The sequence below is a fragment of the Haliotis asinina genome, chromosome 11 (genome assembly GCF_037392515.1).
Source record: "Haliotis asinina isolate JCU_RB_2024 chromosome 11, JCU_Hal_asi_v2, whole genome shotgun sequence".
NCBI classification, from domain to species: Eukaryota; Metazoa; Mollusca; class Gastropoda; order Lepetellida; family Haliotidae; genus Haliotis; species Haliotis asinina.
The window spans coordinates 41,864,931-41,886,493 of NC_090290.1; positions in this window are offsets into that span (position 1 = coordinate 41,864,931).

Sequence of the window (21,563 nt, forward strand, 5' to 3'; positions counted from 1 at the left end):
AGGCCATAGATCACCAACAACAGAGGGTAGATCACCACACCAGGGACCATGGGGACTTACAGTACTTCTGCTACCTGCTGGATTTACACCATCCCCTCAGCTGTTGGCGACTGTATGCAAGATTAGCCACACATTAAAATGACACATATTCTACGATTAAAAAAGTGGAAAATTAAATCTGACGTAAACCGTTTTGGGACTTACGTACCCTCTCAGGAGGACAATAATTTTACAGGACTTCAACCCCCATCGAGGATACAGCCACTAACAATCTTAGCTGCTAATTCAACTTGCAATCATAAAATGTTAATCTATTTACAAGTCATGTAACAGGTCTAATTCTTTTAAAAACACAATGATTAAATGAGCACTAACATTACTAAAAAGATCCTTCATAGTTCATGATTTAAAATGGCACCTGTGGTGAGCAACCTCCTCGTGGTGGGTGCTGGGTAACGCCAAGTGCTCGCCAACACCCCGGTAATGGACACGGGGGAATATTTGGTCCACCAACCCGTTTGCCGTGGGTTGCGGCCCTGTGTCGGCGGAGGAGGGGATCCTGGTAGTTGGGGGTAATAGGGGCCTGCAAGCGTGTTCCTGTTGCTCAATACACCACTTTGGCCCTGACTTCGCCTAGACGGGTGGTCGAATGGGCCTGGTTCTATCAATCGGCTGGTCACGCCAAGCCCTGATTATTTAATTGCACAAATTTGATTTGATATTGTTTTGGTTTTGGTCTTGACTTTTCACTCATATAACACTTGTAAATTTGAAAAGTGATCTTATTAACTTTGCCTAGAGTCTTATGCCCAGAAGGCGGTGGCTCATGGGTCAATCTGGTAGATCGATTAATTTTCTATTAATCTTCTGCTGGAGTAAACCATTTCAGTATCCTTGGTGCTGCCAGTCGGAAACCCACTGTGATACTCGGTGGAGGGTAGGGAGCTGGGATGGTGAACTTTCTATTATTAACCATGGCTCAACCCAAAAAGCATAAACGAGCACTAGATGAGTGTTTGTCCTCTGATGAGGAACATATCACAAACAGGTATCCAGATACATGGAGTAGATTCTTGGTTGTATCTTCGACTGATGGTGAACCACTCAAGCTAAATCCGTTTGCCACATCAAAAGCAATTTATGGACTTGTTGGTGATGTCCAAGCTGGTAAAAAAAATAGATCAGGGTTTCTCCTCATAGAGTGTAAAACAGGAAAACAATCAGCTACCCTCATAGCCACAAAACAGAAATACTGAAGTTTCAGTTTCTCCTCACAAGTCTTTGAACAGTAGCAAAGGCATCTTGAGGGACAGAGACCGCTGGCTTGCCCACATGAGTGAAAAGGAAATAGTTACTGAACTGCAAAACCAAGGAGTCACTCATATTAAAAGGGATCGAGAAACTTTGAATTCCAACACATACTTAATTTCTTTTTCTCAACCCCAACACCCAAAGTACATAAAAGCTGGATATTGTAACATCGGAGTGGAACAGTATATTCCAAACCCACTCCGTTGTTACAAGTGTCAAAAGTTTGGTCACGGTGCCCAAACCTGCAGAAATCGTGCAAAATGTTATAGGTGTGGTAAAGATGATCATGAAGGCTCTGACTGTTTATCTTCTCCAAAATGTGTCAATTGTCTTGGAGATCATATGTCTTCGTCAAAGTCATGCCATGTCTGGAAACGTGAATATGAAATTGTCAAAATCAAAATCCAAAAGAATGTCACATATCATGAGGCAAAACGTTTAGTTTATGTAGCCTCCCCTCAGTCATCAGGTGTACCATATTCTGCAGTTGTTGCTCGCCCCAATACTAAGTCTGTTCTGTCAGTTGCATGTCAGACATATATCACCTGGGTTAAAGCTGACAAACACTTTAATTGCATCAGATCCTACTGTTGATAAACACCATGCAACATCAGCTTGCCAGACAGAATCACAAACAATATCTCCTGTTGTGAAAAATCCTTCTCAAAAAGTAGATTACAGACAAAAACCTGATCGAGTACAAAAGGGATCACGTGATCCTGTACAAATCTATAACAAGTTTCAACTTTTAGAAGACATGGACGTCTCTCCTCATCCCCGTGCGCGAAATAGAAGCAGTTCGCCTCGGAAGGGGAAAAGTCGGTCCCCGGTACTACCACCTGCTATAAAATGAACAATAACACCTTGATCCAATGGAATTGCAGAGGACTTAGGACCAATTTTATGAAGTACAATTACTAGCACATGATTTTAAACCATCAGCATTTAGTTTTCAAGAAACGTACTTGAAACAAAATGTTAAGTTCGAATTGCGTAAATACCATTCTTATTCTTTTTCACCCCCTGGTGACAAAGCCACTGGTGGATCTTCCATACTGGTGAGACATGGTATAATTCATAGCCCTGTTCCTCTTAAAACCAATCTTCAGGCTGTTGCTGTTCGTCTTACTTTACATGTAACCCTTACTCTTTGTTCCTTGTATATCTCTCCTTCTTCCACTCTCCATCAGAATGATCTTCAAGATTTGTATGACCAATTACCGAAACCCTGTATCACAATGGGTGATCTCAATGGACATAACCCATTAAGTCCTGATACCAACAGTAAAGGGAAAGTTTATATCTGATAATAATTTATGTATATTCAATGATGGCTCTGACACATATTTACATCCTGCAACGGGAACATATTCTTCTTTAGACCTGTCACTCACTGATTCAAACGTTTATAATGAGTTTGAATGGTCAGTCCATAATGATCTTTGTGGTAGTGACCATTTTCCAACAGTACTTACAGCAATTAACCCTTCCGATGATCCACCTGTAACAAGATGGAATTTTTCAAAGGCCAATTGGCCATTATTTCAGGCCACCTGCCTTATGGAACTTAAACCAGACCTTTTCATGGATGTACCTGATCCAATTAAAATGTTCTCGGACAAACTGAAACATATAGCTGATGAAACTAGTCCTCTGTAAATCCGCACATCCGTAAACCATGGTTTAATGATGAATGCAAACAGGCTAGGAAAAAGAGGAAGAAAGCAGAGAAATATTTTCGTCTTCATCCCACTGTTCATAACTTAAATAATGTAAAAATCAGTTACGCTAAAGCTCGACGAACGTTTAAACACATTAAACGTCATACTTGGAAAAATTGTGTTTCCAAAATAAATTCCCGTACTCCTATGTCACGGGTATGGGATATGATCCAAACAATTAAAGGCAAGGGTTCCAAATCCAGTAGTATTCAGCATCTCAAAAATGATAATAACATACTAACTGAAAAATCTGATATTGCAAACAAGCTGGGTGAAACTTTGGCTAAACATTCGTCCTCCTCAAATTATCATCCAAAATTCCAGACTTATCAAAGACACCAAGAGAAGAAACCAGTAAATTTGAAATCTGATAATGGTGAAGATTATAATGAGGTATTTTCATTACATGAACTTCATACTGCGCTATCACAGGCTCACGATACTGCAACAGAACCTGATGATATCCATTACCAACTCTTAAAACACTTGCCTGAATCATGTCTCGAAACGTTACTTGGCATATTTGACCATATTTGGATAACACAACTTTATACCCCTTTATGGCGAAAAGCCATAGTTGTTCCTATTCCAAAGCCTGTGAGGGATCATACAGATCCATCAAATTACCGACCTATTTCCTTAACTAGCTGCGTTTGCAAAACCATGGAGCGAATGGTAAATAATCGCTTAGTTTGGTTTTTGGAAACAAACAATCTGATTACTGATATACAATGTGGTTTTCGTAAAAACCGAAGCACAATCGACCACTTGGTTCGTTTGAAATCATTTGTTAAAAATTCTTTCATTAAAAAGCAACATGCAGTATCAATCTTTTTTTTATCTTGAAAAAGCATATGATGCTACTTGGAAGCATGGTATTTTGAAAGATTTACCTTCTTTTGGGTTGAGAGGTCGCTTGCCTCAGTTTATATCTAATTTTTTAAATGACAGACAGTTTCAAGTACGTGTGGGATCAACCCTCTCAGACTACTTTCATCAAGATCAGGGTGTTCCACAAGGCAGTATTTCGTCTGTGACATTATTTAGTATTACAATCAATTGTCTTTCTAAGGTTTTAAGGGATTCAGTAGATGGATCACTATTTGTGGATGATTTTCATGTTTCTTGTAGAGGTAGAAATATGCATACAATAGAGAGGCAATTACAACTTTGTCTCAATAAAATTGAAAAATGGTCACTTGAAAACGGGTTTAAATTTTCTGTAACAAAAACAAATTGCTTGCATTTCTGCAGAAAGTATAAACCGCATAAAGATCCAAAACTATTTTTAAATGGCACCCCCATCAAAGTAGTAAAGGAGGCCAGGTTCTTGGGTCTTATTTTCGACTCACATCTAACTTTTCTACCCCACATTAAATCCCTTAAAACTAAATGCCTGAAGGCACTTGATCTGTTAAAAGTTGTTTCCAATTCAAAGTGGAGACCAAACTACCCTACTCCATTTATACAGATCTCTCATCCGTTCGAAACTTGATTACGGCTCCATCGTGTATGGTGGAACCTGTAACAGCAACCTCAAAATACTTGATTCTATCCACCAGCAAGGTCTAAGACTGTGTCTTGGGTCATTTAGAACTTCTCCTATCGACAGTCTTTACGTCGAGGCCGATGAGCCATCTCTTACTCAACGACGTATAAAACTCTCCTTACAGTATATAACAAAACTATATTCTAATGAGGCCAACCCTGCATTTAACTGTGTTTTTAATCCTCTTCATGTGGATCTATACAATAAAAAGTCTTCTCTTGTTCCGCCTCTTGGACTTAGAGTGAAACCTAAGTCTGCTTGCGGCATTGAGCTAGCCAATATATCTCCTTCCCGTCTACTTTCGTCTCCACCTTGGCAAATAGTTAGACCCGAAGTTGACCTAACACTGACGAGGTTTAAAAAATCAGAAACAAATGAATTACAATATAAACTAGAATATAATCAATTAAACAGTAACTATAATACATACAAATCTTTATTTACAGATGGATCCAAGGATGGTGGCGCAGTGGCTTGTGCCACCGTCATTGGATCCAGAACAATATCTTTCAGATTACCGGATAATAGTTCTATTTTCACAGCAGAAGCAAACGCTATATTAACGGCTCTTAAATATATTGAAAGACATCCTAGACATAAACAGTATATTATCTATTCCGATTCTCTTCCTTGCTGGAGCTCCAGGCAATTCAAAACCTGTCATGTAAACATCAACTTTTAATAGAAATAATTGAATTATTTGATAATCTTGCAACTGGCCAATACGACATCGTCTTTTGTTGGTTACCCAGCCACGTTGGCATTTCTGGCAATACAATGGCCGAACTTGCTGCCAAAGCAGCACTCAACAAATCCGTGACTCCACTTCTTATCCCATACTCTGATTATAAAGCTACAATTAGATTGTATATCCGTGATCTGATGCAAAAGGGGTGGGACACCCAAGTGGGTGTAAATAAATTACATGCAATAAAACCTTTTATTGGTTATACCCACTTGGGTTGTCAGTCCAGATTTGAGGAGGTCATTATGAGGCGATGTCGTATTGGCCATACGAAATGTTCCAGATGTCCAAATGTCGTCAAAAATATGTAAGAGCGTCTCTAAACAGGACTCAGGTAAGTGCTTGAGGAGCTGATAATGTATACCATCACTGCCGGAAGCAGTATCGTCAGCCTGGTCAAGAGCAGTATCAAGCTCATGCATCGAAAATGTTTCATTATAATCTTCCCCATTATCTGAATTGAAATGAATAGTTTTCTTTTCTTGCGGTTTTTGATATTTTTGGAATTCGGGTTCATAATTAGATGAGGAAGAATGTTTGACTAACGTTTCACCTAATTTATTTGCAATATCAATAATTGATTCGCATCTTTAAGATGGTGAATGCTAGATTTAGAGCCCTTACCTTTGATTTTCTGGATCATATTCCATACCTTTGATATTGGTGTGCGCGAATTAATCTTTGATACATAGTTCCGCCACGATTGGCGTTTATTTTGCTTGAAAGTACGGCGTGCTTTGGCATTCAAAATTTTAAATTTGTCCAAATTATTGACCATGGGATGGCGACGGAAAAACATTTCAGCTTTCTTCCGTGCCTTCCTAACCTGTTTGCATTCATTGTTAAACCATGGTGTACGCACATGTGGAATTGCAGAGGACTTTTGGATACACTCTTCAGCTATGTTATTTAGTTCATCTGAAAAACATTGTATGGCATCAGGTATATCATGAAAAAGTTCAGGTTTGAGTTTGTCAGCACATAGACTTTTATATAAAGTTCAGTTAGCCTATTTAAAATTCCACCTTGATGATGGAGGAGCATCTGACGGAGCAATAGCTTTGAGAATGGTTGGAAAATGATCACTGCCACACAGGTCATTGTGGACTGACCATTCAAACTGATTCATAAGATCCAGGTCTGTCATGGACAGGTCAAGGGATGAGCAAGTACCTGTACCGCGATGTAAATACGTGTTGGAAGTATCATTAAAGAGGCATATGTCAGTGTTGGCAAGAAAATCTTCCAGTACTTTCCCCTTCCTATTAGTGTGTGCACTTCCCCAAAGAGGGTTGTGTCCATTCAAATCTCCCATGATGATACAGGGCTTGGGAAGTTGATCATACAACGCCTGAAGACCAGCATGCTGAAGAGATGAAGAAGGAGGAACATAGAGTGAACACAATGTAAGAACAATGTGCAAAGTTACTCGGACAGCAACAGCTTGGACGGGGGGTATTCAGAGAAACAGGGCTATGAATAATACCTTGTCTCACCAGAATCGAAGAACCTCCTGTTGCTTTAACACCCGGGGGTGAGAAGAAATTGTATGAACGGTACTGTTTTTACAATTTCTTTACAGGAATTTAATGTTTTGTGTTCTGAAACGGAAACCTCAACGTTGGCAAACTGTTTAATAGACAAAAGGTTCAAAGATTGCTGTTTACGTAAACATTCCACTAGCAAAGAGCCGGAGCGCAGGCGAGTAACATTTTTCACTTCGCCACAATATCCATTGACAGCTTTTGAAATTGCAAAAGGGTTCAGTTTAATTGGACTGTGGTCTAAAGCCTCAATAACGATGAATCGAGCCCAGGAATCTACATTAATGCCATGATCATCATCAGACGAACGTGCATCCAAATGCCGTCTTTTTGAACCTGAGTGTATTTGAGACATAATGAAAAAAGTGTGGTTCAACAGCCCTGCTCCCCACCCACCACGGAGTGTCAACCAGGACGGTGTCTAATTGCATTGGATCTCCAGAATACAAACACCAGGGATACAGGGATGTTATACTCCGGTGAGTATGACACAAATAGCAGTATTTGTATACCAAAGTACATGCCAGGGAGGTTCAGCCCAGGGAAAAGAAATTGGAAACATACCGAATTTGGAGGTCAACCTCACCAGACTGGCCCATGAGCCACAGCCTTCTGGCATAGGACTCTAGGCAGTTAAACATATTAATAATTTGTACAATGGAAAATAAAGAGGCAAACACCCAAATACGACGAAAATGTGCAATTAATTATGTAGATGTTCATATTGATGGATGCTGAAATATTCAAGTTTTAAAGAATACTCAATTCTGATGACAGCCCTCAAGATGGAATGTTGGTTGCTAAATGAAGCAATGATGGTGTCTTTGTTGTTGTTCAAGTCTGCACTCGGCAATACTTAGGTATACGGCGACAGTTTGTTAGGAAAACATCGGACCAGACAACATGGGCATCGTTTTATGCATCGTTCTATGCACATAGGATAGACCGATATTTTGGAACCAATATTGTACTGTGATGGCTATTATGTTTGTATTGCTTTAATTACTACTTTTGGAATACACTGACACCTTTGAAGGTTTAGTGCGACTCAAACCAACTACTAGTGTTTTTGTTATTGCTTGTAACAAGTGCTAATATCTCGTTGCTCTCTTGCTTTTACAAAGCACAATGGGAACACTACACTTCTGAATTTTAGTGTTTTGCTTAATTGTGCAATCAGAGCTAAGTAACGTGACTTTACGCCGATGCTGATACAGCTGCCGGCGTTTATGATGCCCCTGTGGAATATAGTCTTACAGCACTCTCACAGACGCTGAGATACATGACAACGATTGGTCAAAGCAAAAGGTCAAAGCCAACCATTTCAAAATTATTTATTTGTAGCTATATTCTGTTAAATAATATATACATTAAGAAACCAAACCTTAATTATGAAGATGTATGTCATTGAGATTAATGTTAATAGAAGAGGCAACAAAAAACATTACAGCAAACATCAGAAGTACCTTCGGGAAGCAGAATCTTGGGTGCCATTATGTCATGATCATGTATTGACTTACTAGCACTTAAAAGTCAACACTTGTTCAGAGCAGACGCGGTTCTTAACGTGATATTATTCTTTGTTTCCTATAAATGAACAGCAATAATTATAATTAAGAAAACTTGAAACATTGCAAAGTTACCAAAGTGGTGCTTTCGGGGCGAATCTGTATTTTAGATGAGCGTGTTCTCTTTCAGGCTTGCTAAAACAACAACAAACAGCTTAACCAACCAGAATTGGCGCATGTCTTCCAAATTGACCTTTTCCGGGAAACTCACTAGTACAAGCATCTTGCAAATCAATATCAGTAATACAAAGTAATATATTGGGGTTCATGTCAGATTTGAACCTAAGATCACAGATGATTCAATGCATACTGGGCCTTATATTACCGTACCTTTCATTCCCTTGCCACCATGAACATATTTTACAGCGACATGCTGCCATTCATGACCACTAATACGAATTCTCTCTATAAAAGCTATGTGCTAAGCAGTGCAATTTTGTCAACACCACAGCATAATCACGGTGCTAATATAACAATAAAAAGAATAAATAAATTTGGGTTCATGTGGTTTTTGAACCTACCAACCCAGATCAAACAACGCATACTTATATAAGTTCATGACTATTGACACAAATTCTGTCTAAAATAACTTGAGGAATAACTGTCCTAAGAAGTGCAATTTTTGTTGTTGTGCAATGTCATAGATTACTGGTAATATAGAACCTCGAAACACCGTTTTTGTCTGAATATGACAACAATAGAAAGCCTTTGTTTTCCATATGCAATATAAATAAACAATCAAAATATTAATGTGATGATCAAATTCTTCAAATTTTTCTGTATGTATGTAGATTTTATACATTTGTTACAAATTTCACTTTCGTTTTCTGTAGTTATTAATGTTTCAATATTACTTTAGTTATTCTCTATATCATGGCTCAAGCTGATACGTTGCACTGGAGTGAGTGAGTGAGTGAGTGGGTTAAAATTTAATGTCACATTGGCAATATTGCAGCCATATAGTGACGAGAAATGTTGTAAATGCACACAAAAAAATACAAGTAATTAAAGAACCAGTCATCGACGGTTCACAAAAAGAGTTAAAACTAGCTAGAACGCATTTTTAAAAGCAGAACACGATGTTAGACAATAACACGTACAAATTGGCTATTGATCACCAACAACTGAAGGGAGATCACCATACTAGGGGCCATGGGGACTTACAGTACCTTAGCTACCTGCATGATCCATAGTTGGATTTAAACCCTCCCTTCAGCTATTGGCGATTGTATGCAAGTTTAGCCACGAATTAAAATGACAATAATATTACAGCTAAAAGTGTGGAAGATTAAATTTTACTTCAAATGTTTTGGGACTTACGTACCCTCTCAGGAGGACAATAATTTTACGGTACTTCAACCTCCCTTGAGGGTACAGCCACTAACAATCTGAGTAATCAATTTAAGGTTCCAATCATAAAATATTGATCTAATTACAAATCAGTCAACAAATCTAATTCTTTTAAACATCCAATAATTAAATGAGAAGTTATATTGTTAAAAAGATATTTCATAGTTCGTGATTTAAAATAGGTATCCCTTGTGATGGAGTATTCAACACAGTCATGCAGGACGTGTTTGACTGTGATTCTTTCATCACAAGGGATGCAGAACGGATGATCCTCACCTTTCAATAGGTAGTTGTGGGTGTATCTGGTGTGGCCAATACGACATCGTCGCATAATGACCTCTTCAAACCTGGACTGAAAACCCAAGTAGGTGTAACCAATGTGGGGTTTTATTTCATGTAATTTATTTATACCTACTTGGGAGTCCCACTACTTTTGCATCAGATCACAGATATAAGATCTAAAGGTGGCTTTGTAACCACTGTAAGGAATAAGAAGTGGTGTCACAGATTTGTTGAGTGCTGCTTTAGCAGCAAGGTCAGCCAATGTGTTACCAGAGATTCCTACACGGCTGGGTAACCAACAGAAGGCAATGTCGCATTGGCCAGTGGCAAGATCATTGTACAATTTAATAATTTCTATTAAAAGTGGATGTTTGCAAGAAATATTTTTAATTGCCTGAAGGTAAGAAAGAGAGTTGGAAAAGATTATATACTGCTTATGTTTAGGGTGTTTTTGAATATGTTTGAGAGCTACTAATAGGGCGTTAGCTTCTGCAGTAAAAATAGAGCTGTTATCTGGAATTCTAGAAGATATTGTTCTGGATCCAGTGACGTTGGCACAAGCTCCTGCACCAACGTCTTTGGAACCGTCTGTGAATAAGGGTTTGTAATTGCTATATTTAGTTTTTAATTGATTATGTTCTTGTTTATATTGTAATTCATTTGTTTCCGATTTTTTAAATGTAGGTAACGTTAGGTCACCTAAGAAAGAAGTCGGGAAGGAGCTATATTTTCCAGCTCAATGCCGGAAGCAGCAAGAAATGGCTTAATTCTGAGCCCAAGAGGCGGTACAAGAGAAGACTTTTTATTATACAAATGCTCATACAGAGGATTAAAGACACATTTAAATGCAGGATTAGACTCATTCGAAGTTAATTTTGCAATGTACTGTAAAGATAGTGTTATACGGCGTTAGTGAAGAGAAGGCTCATCAGCTTCGACGTAAAGAATGTCCATAGGAGAGGTTCTAAAAGAACCAAGACAATGTCTTAGGCCTTCGTGATGGACAGAATCAAGTAGTTTTAGTTGACAGGCTCCACCATATACGATGGAACCATAACCATAACCATATCCTTTGTTAAAAATGCTATAGTAAATAACCCACATGCTGTATCGATTTTCTTTAATCTTGAGAAAGCATACGATACTACCTGGAAGCATGGAATTTTAAAGGATTTACATGATTTTGGTTTGAGGGGTCGTTTACCTCTTTTTATATCACAGTTTTAAAACGACAGGCAGTTTCAAGTCCGAGTGGGTTCTACCATGTCTGATCAATATAATCAGGATCAGGGGGTCCCACAAGGCAGTATTTTGACTGTTACATTGTTTAGTATCAAGATCAATAGTTTCTCTAAGGTTTTAACATAAATCACTCCCTGATCTTTCATCTCTGAAACAATATCTAACTCAGACATATCAGCAAACAATCCATCTCTGTTTCTGTCTCTGATTAAGCCTTTACTAGTATTCAGAGTCCCGTGGGCAGTAATAGAGACGGAAATTCCAACAAATACTTCTGTTGACATCAGGTTCGTTGCTTGCTGTTTTCTGCTGCATTCAACCAACAGAGAGCCTGAATGCAAGCGTCTAATGTTTTTTACCTCACCTGCAATGCCATGTATACCCTTAGAAATGGCAAAAGGGTTACGTTTGAGTGGTGTGTTCTCTACAGTTTCTATAACTAAAAATCGTGGCCAATAGTCGATGGTTGTCATCATCGTTGTCAAGCTGACGTTTATTGCGTTTTGGGGTGGGGATGGTATTCCATAGGTAGTATATATGTTTCATCATCCGAGCTCCCCACCCAGCACAGAGTATCACAAAGAACAATGCTAAACACAAGCGGGTCTCCGACTTGCATCACCAAAGATACTCGGATGATATACTCCAGCAGAAAAAACAAAAGATTAATTCTTCCACCAGATTGGCCCACGAGCAACCGCCTTCTGGGCATAAGACTCTAGGCAAAATTCATGTAACCAAAATTCAAGTCATATAATATTCTGAACAAAGGGTGCCAAGACTAAAGTGTGAACAATTCCAAATCAAATTTTGTGCAATTACATACAGTAACCACTGTCCTTGGACTCGTCTGTAAATAAGGATTTATAATTGCTATATTTATGTTTTAATTGATTATATTCTTGTTTGTGTTGTAATTCTTTAGTTTTTTTTAAATGATGTTAATGACAGGTCCACTTGGGGCCTAACCAATTGCCAAGGAGGAGAAGAAAGAAGTCCGGAAGGAGTTATATTTTCCAGCTCAATACTAGACGCAGCAAGCAAGAAATGGCTTAATTCTGAGCCCAAGAGGCGGAACAAGGGAAGACGTTTTGTTATACAAATCCCCATGAAGAGGATTGAAGACACAATTAAATGCAGGATTAGACTGATTAGAGTATAATTTAGTAATATATTGTAAAGATAGTTTTATACGGCGTTGGTTGAGAGAAGGCTCATCGGATTCGAAGTATAGACTGTTAATATGAGAAGTTCTAAAAGAACCAAGAGAAAGTCTTAGGCCTTGGTGGTGCACAAGATCAAGTAGTTTTAGGTTGCTTTGACAAGCTCCACCATATACGACGGAGCCGTAATCAAGTTTAGAACAGACCAGTGATCTATGTAAGTGAAGAACGATATTGATCCCCTCCCTATTTGAATTAGAAACCTTTAATAAAACGAGTGCCTTCAAGCATTTGGCTTTTAGGGATTTAATATGCGGCAAAAAGGTCAAAAGTGAATCGAAAATACGTCCCAAGAACTTGGCCTCCTTGACCACGTTGATTGGGGCACCACTTAGAAATAGTTCTGGGTTTGTATGAGGTTTGTATTAACGACAGAAATGTATACAACTGGTTTTGAAAATTTGAAGCTGTTTTCAAGACACCATTTATCTATTTTGTTTAAACACATCTGTAGCTGCCTTTCAATAGTATGCATATTTTACCCACAGCAAGAAATATTCAAATCATACACAAATAACGATCCATCTATTAAGTCGTTTAAAACTTTAGATAAACTGTTGATATTGATGCTAAAAAGAGTGACAGACAAAATACTGCCTTGCGGAACACCCTGATCCTGATTGTAATGATCAGATAGGGTAAAACCCAGGCGGACCTGGAATTATCTGTCATTTAAAAAGTTGACTATAAATTCAGGCAAACGACCTCATGTCAATCTCTATAATGCCATATTTCCACATAATGTCATATGCTTTTTCAAAAAACACAGACAGTGTGTTGTTTATCAGATATAGCTGTGTTTGCAAGACCATGGATCACATGATAAATAATCGACTTGTTTGGTACTTGGAAACTAATAACCTCATAACAGATATACAGTGTGGTTTCCGTAACAATAGAAGTACTGTCGATCACTTAGTACGTTTGGAATCATTTGTTAAAAACGTAAAAAATTGGAAGACTGAATTAGTAACTCCAGTCGTTAGTGGCTGTACCCTCAAAGGGGGTTGAAGTACTGTAAAATAACTGTCCCCCTGAGAGTGTACTTCAGTCCAAAATGTAACACTACACGAGTCTCTAGTTAGGTTTTCCAGGTTTCTCGACCAAATGACGGACGCCAGGGGTGGTTTCCTCAACAGCAGCGATTGCATTGGTTACATGAGATATATAAACAGTATATACAACAAGCTACCAGTCCATATTGTCAAGGTACTGGTCAGGCTGGCGAACCGACCTGTACGTCTTGTTAGGACGGCAGAGAAGCTCAGTTCTGTCTGACCCTCAGTCCAGGGGGGCTTTTATCCATAGCCCTCTGTTGGCGGGTCACGTATCGGTCAGTGGTCATTAAAACTACTAGTGTCAACTTGTCCATCAAAGTTTCTCCCCAACACAAAAGAAGTACTCCATTACGGAAAAGGAATGTCTGGCTATTGTGTTGAGCCTGAGACACTTTCATCCATTCTTGACTGACAGCCACTGTACAGTCTTCACTGACCATGCAGCCCTTCGGTATTTGAACACCATTAAAGACGCCACGGGCCGTCTCTATCGTTGGAGTATACTGCTATCTCAATATGACCTGCACATCACTTATCTTCCCGGAGCCAAGAACGGCAATGCTGACGCCCTCAGCTGACAACCTTGCCCGCCTAGAGAGGATAATGAACACGAGGAACTAGTAGGGATTGATACGATCAGCCACGTCATACCAACGGGTGACCGGGAGGTTACTCAGGCTACAAAGCAGGAGTCAGCCGCTCTCAGTGAAGGTACACACAAACTGCAGTACCCAGAGGGAATATCTCCAGATAGACTATGCGACCTACAACTCGGAGACCCCTCCTTCCGGGACATTATGAACTAGATAGAAACTACCCAAGGACGACCAAACAGTTTGGCGTATTATGCTGGACGCGGACGATTACGAATTGGATGAGGGACTTGTCATACACTTCTACAGTCCCAAGGATCGCACGGAACTCACAATGAGGACATATAGACAGATTTGTATCCCTGCGCCACTCAGACAAGATATTATGAGAGCATACCATGACCATCTCCTTGCTGGGGTAGATCGATGCTACGCAGCCATGTGGCTCAAGTACTATTGGAAAGGGATGTACAATTCCGTCAAAATGTGTGTTGCCACATGTAGAAAATGCCAGGTGGCAATACGCGACTTCCACTATCGCCCTACGCCACTTAAACCACTGCAGCTCGTTGACATGTTTGACCGTTGGTCCATTGACTTGTTTGGCAATACCAGTGAGGGGTACCTGTATGTTCTAGTCTGTGTTGACTCCGCCTCAAGATGGTGTGGAGCCTACCCCCTTAAGACCAAGACAGCTAAGGAAGTCGCAAAAGCGATCTATGATGACATAATCACCCGGCACTCTACATCGAGAGCCCTTCTGACTGATAATGGAGGCGAGTTCATTTCTTGACTACTCACAGAGCTCTGCACACTGCTGGATGCTAAGCGGCTACGGACGTCCCCATTTCACCTGCAGACTAATGCCGCCGTTGAGCTAATGAACAGTGTTATTTCACAAGCTATCCGGGTTTATTGTGATGATGCAAAGGAAGCCTGGCCACATCTCCTTCCAAGCATTATGGCAGGATATCGACGGTGACCAGCTATCAATTCTACTGGCTACTCACCATACTTCATGGTTTATGGATGGGAACCCAGGCTTCATTTCTACAATATCCTACAACCACCCCCAGATGGCCTCCCCTCCACAGTCAGAACAGACCTGCGCCAACTTCTAGACAACTGGGAGATTGCTTGAAACATCACACAAGCCAATGTTAAAACAGCACAAGAGGCCTATAAGGCAAGATATGACCTCAAAGGTCAGGAACCCAGCTTTCTGGTGGGACAGAAAGTATGGCTAAAGAAAGGCACCCTGGAGCCCCATATCTCACGGAAACTCGGGGCTTAGACGAGTCCATTCTAAATCGTCTTCGCGTATGAAACCCCCAACTATCTCCTAAGCCGCTGTGGAACACACAGACCACTTCGGGCCCCTGTCCATGCTAACCGTCTCAAGCCATACATGGGACCGGAAAACCACCCACACGACCTACCCCTGCCAGACCCCAATGACACGCAGCTAACGGAGACGGTAGACACTGATCCGGGGGAAGAGTGGGATTCTGATGATGACATCCCACTGTCGGTCTTGCGTAGAAAATTCCAGAAAGAAACTCAACCACCCTTGGTACCCCAGTGCCACGATCTTACTAAAGATGAACCAGTACTAGTCGTAGAGATAGCTTTGCAGTCGCGACGTATGGGCGGAATCCGACAATACAAGGTGAAATATGCAGGTGAAACCAGGAGCCGCGGCATACCACAGACCATGCTACCCGACATACTCATGGAGGATTTCCATGCCAGCTAAACATGGAACATGAAAACCCGACCCAGGACAAAACAGGAACAAAACCAGTCACCGTCACACGAACACTCTAACACATCAACCACCCCACAAACCTAGGTGGGCACGTATGACATGTAGGCACTGACACTCATAACATTTACACACAGATCGGTCGGAAGTCACAATACATGACAATCATACCTATCCCGATTGACGAGTAGGAGGCGGGCGCTTATCCCAGGGGTTAATTACAAGATATTTGGTAGCCTACAAATGTCGGATGCATGTCGAACGAGATGTGTACTGACCTGTTAAGGCTGTTCGTTGGAATATGTGATAGTGTAATAGTCTAGTGAGGGATTCTTGTCTGACGAGAGCGATTTACTGAGATATTCTTGTCAGACGAGAATGATATATTGGGAGATTCCTGTCTGACGAGACCAATAAAATAGTTCACCACGAGGGTGAACGCAGCATGTTAAGGGATTCTTGTCTGACGAGATGGTCTGTGGAAACCAATGTCGTCCGTCGATATATGTATTGCTCTGTTATATTGAACCATTGTCAAGGGTGACGATCCCTGACTACTGCGTCGCTAAGTAGGGAGGTAGCGTGTGACAATATGGTCAAAGTTAGCATTCAGGTGAGTTTGCCGGTGTCAAGTGCACATGACAGCGGCATACATCGCCAGCCATACTCCATAATGAACAACTGGGACCGCGCCTGCCTCTTGCTCTTCCGTAGACAAAGGGGGAGGGTAAAAAGAGTACAAGTGTAACTCAGACCGAATACCGCACTAACAAGAGTCACCAGTCAGATATCACATGCACTCACAAAGCTCGAGACGAAGTAACGTCATCATGCTGCCCATGCGCTTAGGGACCAGTGGAGTCTTTTACTGGCAAATCTGTGTCGGGAGTCACTGCTTGAGTAATCAGTGCTGGCGAGATATAGTTGTGACAGTATTGGCCGCTGATCTTCGTTGTTGTGCCTATCAAAGTCAGTGCTTCGCAATTTCACAGTTCAGCAGGGGTGTTAACCCTGGAACTGAAATAGTCTGATAGCACCATTGGCTATTTGTAGTAATTATTATTAGTGGAAAGTATTTGCAGAATTAGTTTACATAATCAGATTGAGTAATTATTTTCCATAGTTATATTGTTAGTGCAATAACTTCTTAAATTCTACATTGTCTATTGTCGTATTGCATTAAGGGTAACCCGGCATGTGTTCTTGATAATTGTCCCTCGTTGGGTTATTGTTTTTTCCTGTTTTTCAATTGTTTCAATTTGGTAACCCTAGTAAATCCTTATTTATGCCATGGCTTCATCACACTCACCGCGTGGTTGATATCCTCGATGACACATTCTGTCAACGATCCCCGACGGTCAGTATTTCCTATAAAGTATGGGGCAAATTGTGTCGCCTCTACCTCGTCCTGTTTTCGTGCGTTTATAATATGCGGAGCCCGCGGAATTCAACTATTCAACGAGCAGGCAGAAAACTAAAAAGAGGGTTCTTTTGCTGGTAGCCAGCCCCCCTGATTTGTCTGACAGGATAAGGCAGGCGCTACCCGTGGCCGCAAGGCCGTCACGCCTGGCCACGAGGAACCCGTCCAATCAGGAAAGCATAGATCAGGCGTTGGATATCGGGGCGGCGGTACTCCTAATGTATGGCCTGTACTTTAATTTTCCTCTCCTCATGGGCCTTGGTGTTAAAGCGGCATTTAGAGATAGAGACGTGAACATTTTGTTCCAGTTGACTCAACTTCATACTGACATGGGTGCGGAACTTCGAGGTTATGCGGAAATACTTTGGCAGCTCCTACCTATTCCGAGGTCTAGGGTTTGGTCAACCCTCTACCATACACAATCGGACTAGGTAACGGGTTATGTAAATCGAGCTAGGACGGGATTCGTGTTCTCGGAGGAGACTCTGGGGTACTGTGCCCTTTGCACCCATGGAATATTTCCAGTCCGTGATGGCCGTAAGAAATTCCCGCCTGTAACCTTTCGTAAATGGTGTCGTCGTATTCAACACACAGAGTGTGCGGCCACACTTTTGAAAATCGCAGGGTGTGAATTTGGTCAGGTATCTCGAGGGGACATGGAACCAGGGGAGTAAACATGCGTGCGCCTGGTTGTACCCCGAAACAACGAGCTGGAGACCTACCTGGACTGGGGTCCGCCACTCTCACGACTACCATGTTGGTTGGATACCAAACAGTGCCCAGACTGTAAAGTCCCTATGAGGGCACTGTCATTAAGGTATCGGGTGACATTTCGCACATCCGGAAAAAGCATCCGGTGTTGTTCCCACTTCGCAACTTTCTTGACCGGTATGACGTCATTACGTTGATGCATTATTACGGCCCACAAAGGGTCAAAACTGTCACTAAGGAGTCAGTCATATATTTGTATTTAGGGAAGCTGTCAGCATCACCTGACCTTCCCGAAGGTCTCGTCTCAAAGGTCAAGGGGTGGTTGGCTCCGTATGCCACTGACCGACTGACCACAAAATTAATATTATTTAACCCCCCACAAAGCCAGGACTTCTGGGACCGACTGTCATTTACGCAAGTGTGGACAGACTTCGAGGAATAAGTTGGGGCATCGGATAATTAGGGATGCTGGGCCATCAGTACAATGAAAAACATAACAAACCCCATAGTACATCCACCCAATCGCGCCGTCGAGGGAAGCCAAACAAATAAATACATAGATATTGGTACAATAACCATATATACGTCGTGCTTGTATTCTACATGTGTGTCAGTATCGATATCAAATTAACCTGACATGTCCGGTGTTCTTAGGGTTTTTTTTTCGTTTGTTTATCCAAATAATTAGAGGATATATACTCCCGTCTCATATATGTCTGTTATCATGTATGAATTGTTGTCATGTATTCCTTTCTGTTTTAACCTATACCTGTATTATAACTAATTTCATGGTCACAACGAAAGTAGGCTGAATGCCAAACTACCAGAATCGCCGACAAAGGCTTGGATATCGACGTCACAGTTCTTTAGAGTGTGGGGACACACTCTTTGGCAGAGGGCGTATCGTATCAGAGGCATGGAATTATATTTTGATATAATAAGAGCGTATCATGGCCGGGGAATTATAATTATTGTTATAATATTTAGATCTAGGGGTGATATTATTAATAACAGGTGATCAAGGTGTTCTAATGATATATTTAGAATAGGAAATGATAAATAAAGGCCTGTGATGTAGGAAACATAAACAAGGTAAGAGAGGTAGGTAGGACCTCGGCAACAGTTCGTAGTATTCCATGAGACATATCTGGTTAGGAGATAGAAATTTTGAGTTTCTCGGAATCCACCTCACAGCCTTACAAATATGGTATTGGGGATACGAAATAAGAAGTGTGTGTGTGTGTGTGTGTGTGGGGGGGGGGGGGGGGGAGTGAAAACGTTATGTAGGGTTGTGGGTTGGTAACCAATGGGCAAAAGGAAGAGGGTTTTGGCTGTGACGTAGGGACCCAGCTTTAAGAGGTAGCAAAGCTCCGGGTCGGGAGTCTGGTGCTCTCCCACTCTTGGTGTTTGGCCTCAAGGAATCGTCTGAAAAACTATCCTAAAAAGCACCAGCATTTGGCGTAAGACGGAAGCTTTGCGGCTGAAGTCTTATAGAGTGACCATCGAGTGGATTGACCAGCAACACAGTTTTAATGAACTATTAAACGAAGACCATCGTCTTGTGGTTGCTGGAGGAACTACGGTAAAACTCCAAAGACCCCCGTGTACTGACGTTGTATCTCTCGCACATCCCCTGTCGTCAGGACCGAAGTACGGGGGTATACCGTAGTTCGGGTAAGGACACGCCATCTCAGGTGCGGGATTCTGTCAGCTAAACGTCATCTACCAGGCAGTTAACGGAGCTGCTACCATACCTTGGAGATAAGTAGGTTGGTTGCTTTGTAATCTGTGTATGGAATAAGACGTGGTGTCACTGATTTGCTGAGTGCTGCCTGCGTCGAGATCGTTCATCGTGTTTCCAGAAATGGTCAGTAGCAAGATCACAATGTAATTCAAACGTTCTATTAAAAGTGGATGTTTACATGATAGATTCAAAAGACAAGAACGAGAGTCAGAAACGATGACGTATTGTTTATGTTTAGGATGTCTTTGAATATATTTAAGAGCTGTAAATATGACGTTTGCTTCAGCTGTAAAAAGAGAGCTGCAGTGCGGTAGTCTAGAAGAGATTGTTATGGATCCAATGACAGTGGTACAACCTACTGCGCCACCGTTCATGGACCCATCTGTAAATAAGGATTTTATGTACTATATTTACATTTCAATTGATTATATTCTTGTGTGTAAAGGAATGCATTAGTATCTGATTTTGTTTTTAAAGTAGTTAATGTCGGGTCAACTTATGGCCAACCGCAGAAGTGTTAAAGAAATCAAGACTAAGTCTGAGACCTTGGTGGTGGACACAATCAAGAAATTGTAGGTCGTATTTGCAAGCTCCACTTTATATACGATGGGCCATAATCAAGTTTTGAACGGACTAGTAATCGATATATGTGTCTGGGGGTAATTTGATCTTTGAGTCTGAAACAACAATGTATTCAGGCATTTAGTCTTAATGGATTTAATATGCGGCTAAAAGGTAAAATGAGAGTCAAAAATAAGACGAAAGAACGTGGCATACTTTATGACATTGAGAGGGGTGCCGTTTAGAAATAATTCTGGGTCTTTATGCGGTTTGTATTTTCTACAGAAGTGAATATGATTAATTTTTTTACTTTTTAATTTAAACCGTTTTCAAGACACCCCCAAATATGATTCAGAAATTGAACGCAAACGCAGCCCACTCGCGACAACAGCTTATACCTAAACGCATTCAACACGGGTTGTCAAAGATGGATATGTATAAAAATGAAACAGTAAAAAATGAAAACAAGATTCATCGAGACGGGTGCTCCTTCTAGTGACGTCATGTTTTGATGTGTGAGTTTCACGACGCGGCCGACAAATCACGAGAAATCTCCGAAGATGGCTGGGAGTGTATCTAGTATTACCGACATTGCTTCCGATAGCGGTGTTGTGTTTATTTTATTACCGCTAAACTACCGATATCGCTCTAATGGTTTCGCGATTGTTTACATCTGAGATGCAATTCCTTCAAATTCCAACTAACAATAGGTGTTCCTTAATGCACGGATCGGCTGAATTGATCCAGGCATGTCACAATATCTCATATGTTGATGTTCATGATGTCGATCACTGGATTATATATGGCGCAGTCCGGATTCAGAAGGTTTCCATTTAGCTGTACTACTGATAAATGACAATAACAAACCGTACTGAGAAACCTTTGCAAATCGATTCGTTTCATGTTGGCCATTTCTCTATGCTGGACAGATTTTGTTTTGAACATGATCTGACTTGTTAAAACACTTCTCTGTATTCACGGATACACCTACTATCAGTAATTTATTCTGTCTCTGGGTCATGCATCTGTGACTGGTCGTTGATTCCATCCTCGCATTCAAATCACAAGCACACAACAGACACATCCATCTGTGTCAGTCAGGTAATTTAAGAAACCCACTCACGCATTGACTTCATAATGTGCTGACAATTCTCCGTGTCTACTCTTATTATAGCC